The sequence below is a fragment of the Ambystoma mexicanum genome, chromosome 10 (assembly GCF_040938575.1).
Source record: "Ambystoma mexicanum isolate Mex_15411 chromosome 10, UKY_AmexF1_1, whole genome shotgun sequence".
Taxonomy (NCBI): Eukaryota; Metazoa; Chordata; class Amphibia; order Caudata; family Ambystomatidae; genus Ambystoma; species Ambystoma mexicanum.
Genome location: NC_090932.1, coordinates 1,569,669,711 through 1,569,673,873, shown reverse-complemented (window position 1 = coordinate 1,569,673,873; position 4,163 = coordinate 1,569,669,711). Strand labels below are relative to the sequence as shown.

Below are 4,163 nucleotides of genomic sequence, written 5' to 3'. Positions count from 1 at the left end.
TCCCATTCCCGTCAGGATGATACGCCGACGAGAACTTGTGCTTTATACCAAGCAACAAGCTAATCTGTTCAAAAACTGAATTTACAAAGTGATCCCGTTATCTGATCTCATTACTTCGCACACCCCCCATTTAGGGAATACCTCCCTCACTAGGAACTTGGCAGCACAGGTAGCGTCGGGGTGTGTACAGGGACCTGCTTCTATCCATCTAGAGCAGGGATGTCCAACATACGGCCCACGGGCCACAATGCGGCCCTCCAAGCCATTTTATGTGGCCCGCGAGGCCGTATGTTGAACAACTCTTTGAGTAAAAAAAATTTTTTAAAAAAAATGTGCGTAAAACTGTAACTTCCTTTGGTGACCCCATGGGGTCAACAGAGGTAGTTACAGTCCTCAGCCACGATGTGTTAATTTGCTTATTTATGCAATGTTTGTCAGATATCCGACAAACATTGCAGAAATAAATAAATTCGTCAACCCCTCTGGCACATGAAAACGCTGGGCGCTTCTGCCAGCTGCGACCAGGGAGGCTGCAAAAGGAGCACCAGCGTACTGGCGCCTGCAGAAAAGGGAAATGGAATCTCATAAGGCCAGAGGGGGTGAGGAAACCACGGCAGCCTGGAGGGCCCGCACAGATGACTGACTTTACCCAACCCCTCTGACACCTCTGCGTACCACTGCTGAAACGCTCCAGAGCCTTCCTAAAATCAACGTGGGCTTCATTTGGAAGCAGGAACACACGGGCCCACAACACATTGGGAGATAAGCGGCCGCAGGCAGAAACTGCAAAGAATTGATGCCGCCAGGAGCATTGTGTGTTGGAACAGCAGAGGAAAAGCAGGTGTGACCCCTCGACATGGCAGGTCGTAAATTATACAACAACCACATTTTAAAGCGTATAGCCATCTGAAAAGAAGAAAGGGGAATACTGTGTGTACACAGCAAGCTGAAACCTCACTGGAACACCAGTTGCACGGCGGGCATAACCCATAGAGTTCTCTGGCGCCTGAGCCAGCACAAAGGGTGACTGAAAGACCCTACACTTTTGGACATACTACAGTTGAGCAGCAAACTACACTTAACTATGGCAGATGGGGGGGGAAATGTATAGAAATAAACACACGCATGCAGAACAAACGCATTTTCTGTATCAACTCAGGCACAATTGGAAGCAGGATGACAGAGCTGAAAACATTGGGCGCAGGTTGATGCACAGTTCATAACGGAGATCTGAATAAGAATAACAATGTGACCAACTCATTTTTTGAACAAAACGTGGAGGAAGAATGCTGCTTCGACTCAAAGCACAAGCGGCGGGGAAAAGGAACACCAAGGGCTAGCGCACAATATGTTACCCTAGTAGTGCCCCAATAACACAATGCAACCTGCAAATGGGCCTCAGTGGACCACCTGCCAATGTTTCTGTAAGTTGCTTATGAAGGTTACACATATTTTATTCAGATCCACATGGGGGGTGGGGTGGGAGCTTGACAATTCAGTCCTACACCTTGCTGTGATGTATGCTATGATAGGTTATTTAAAACGTGCTTAATACCCATGCAGCAGTGATCCCAATCATAAAAAATGAAACAGGCAAGCCCAACAGGTATAACTTATTTTCACTCTTTTGGTAGCGCAGTCTGAGGGCAGCCTATACCCTTCAGGAGAGGTGTGAGCTGATACAGTTGCAACACAAAAAAACAATAGTACTATGTTCCCAAAATACCTTAGTTCTTGTCTTTCGGATCAGACCAGACCAGGAGCATAGATGCCTTTACGCTGGGCTGGGGTCAAGTCGGAGAGCAGCAGCCATGGGCCCCAATGAATGGGCCCCAATGATGCAGTTCTGTTTGGCAGTGTTGCTGATTTGCGGGTAGAAAACGCTGGGTAGGCCGTGCCAAGGGGATGGCACTGGAAGACTCGGTGACCTCTGGGCCCGGACAAGGGAATGCTTGCCTTTGGCGCTGTGCAGGCTCGGCTGACACAACACGGCATATGGTTACGGCAAAGATGTCAAAGCTTCAGCATTGTCATTGAGCAGAACTCGGAGATTCAGGGGTGGTGGAGCGTCGAGGTCCAGGATGATTACGATGGTGTCAATGGGCCCAGAGCTGAGCAGCTCCACTCAGGAGGGCCATGGGCCCGTGTGGGGCCAACAGGCCTGCTCGAGCCATCCTGCTATTTATACAAATCTCGGGCCGAGCAGGGCCTGATGGGAGAAAGGAACTGTGCTACAATCTGCTCTTCTGCTGGGCTCTGCCTGCCGGAGCTTCCCCCTGCACATGGGACAGACAGCTCTGCAGACGCTCAGAGCTTCCGGGGCGGGGGGGGGCTGGGCCAGGGCCTGCCTTCTCACCCTCGCTTAGTGGGGCTTCCAGAACTGGCCCAACCCCTGCCCTCTTGCATGCAACTCATACTTAGCTGGCAGGGGAGAATCTGATCTTAAGGGCAGATCTCCCAGGGTGAGGCTTACCGATTGCACATCGGATTTGCTGACCTCTGCTATGTCCCCAAATGCGGGATACGCGACTACATCATTTCTGGTAGTGGGGGACTGCGTTTGCGCTTTCCCCCCGATTTATTGGTGAAAGAAAGAAAAGTTAAAGTGTGCACTAGGCCTGCTAGGTTGCATATTTTAAGATTGTGCTCACATTGCGTTTCTTCAATTAGGTTCACCTTTGGGTGATCGCTTTTCCACATTTTATCTGTTGAATTGAATTATGCTTCTTTCATCACCACAGAAGTAATGTGTATTACAGAGATAAGCTGCCATATGTATTGGGCACACTGCATGTGCTCAGGCAGCAACAATCATGCTTTGTACAGGACAATGCTGGCCTATATTGGGAACAGCCAGCATAGACAAGTTGCTACAGAGGCATATTTTGGGTACAACCAGCATGACAATGTGTTACATCAGTGACAGTGCTATCTTACACTGTGGACACATTGATCATTAAATAGAAATCACAAGCAACTAACCTTTGATCACTGCCCATGACACCAAAAGCTATCTTTGGGACTGCATGGCTATCACTGCCTGTGATGCTATTGTGTCAAAGGTCACACAATATCGATTTTTAACATACTGCTTTGGGTGAGGTTGTTGACTTTTGGCTCGCCGGCCCACTGGGTGACAAAAGGTTAATACTTCGGCCCCACATTCAAAAAGGTTGGACAAGCCTGATCTAGAGAACGGACACACCACTACAATGAAATACATGTACCCATTGCACACTTGAATCACGTCGACATAGTCGATATGCAAGTGCTGGAATGGTCCATTTGGTCTAGGGATGATCCCTCTCACTACTTTTAATGTGTGCCCAGCAGTGAATTGCTGGCAGATTATGCAGTTCACTATGAAAAATGCAACATGCTCTGCTAAATTCAGTGTGAACCAGTCTTCTGCGAGCGTTGCAGCAAGATTTTCTTTTGTCATATGGATGGGGTAGTGTAGTTGTTATAATGCTACATTTAGAAGGGCGACAGGCATTATTGGTTTACCACTGCTGTCTTGCCTCCACAACCCGTCAGAGGGGTTTAAAGAACACCCTTGACCCTTTCACAAATTTTTCTCCTCCTGAGGTGCCTCCCCATGGAGCTCCATTAGCTGAGTCTGCCCCATATTGCTATAGGCTTCTGGTGAGGCTCGCGCTACCATCATCCGCTCATGGGTATGTGCCACCTCCACGTCCATGATTGTTTCATTCTTGGATGCCATGCGATTGGCTTCCGTGTCTACTTCATGATTTCCACATGACATGAAATCCATCCCCTTGGTATGAGCGGCGCATTTTACGACCGCTATGCCCACTGGGAGCTGCAGTGATTTTATCAGCCTGTTCAATAAGGCTGCATGTTGCACTGGCGTGCCGTCTGCTCGGAGGTAGCCCCTCCTTTTCCAGCACTCTAGACCTGCATGTACTGTGGACGTCACATAGGCTGAGTCACTGTATACAGTTACTTCCTGGTCTGCATGATTCTCAATGGCGAGTATCAGTGCCAGCAGTTCTGCAGCTTGCGCAGAATAGTGAGAGGGTATTCAAGCACTGATGAGTACTCGAAACTCTCCATTTGCTAGGTGTTTTACCACGGCCACGCCTGTATACCTTTGTCCGTCTTCTTGGTCGATTCTCGAAGAACCATCAATAAAGACGATC

At 48.8% G+C, this 4,163-nt stretch overlaps 1 non-coding gene across 1 annotated transcript; it reads left to right on the top strand.

Moving 5' to 3' along the window:
• Positions 1–2,413: 2,413 nt before the first annotated feature.
• Positions 2,414–2,575, top strand: LOC138496231 (U1 spliceosomal RNA). Its single transcript, XR_011277768.1, has one exon. It is a non-coding gene; the product is annotated as a U1 spliceosomal RNA (small nuclear RNA).
• Positions 2,576–4,163: the final 1,588 nt, after the last annotated feature.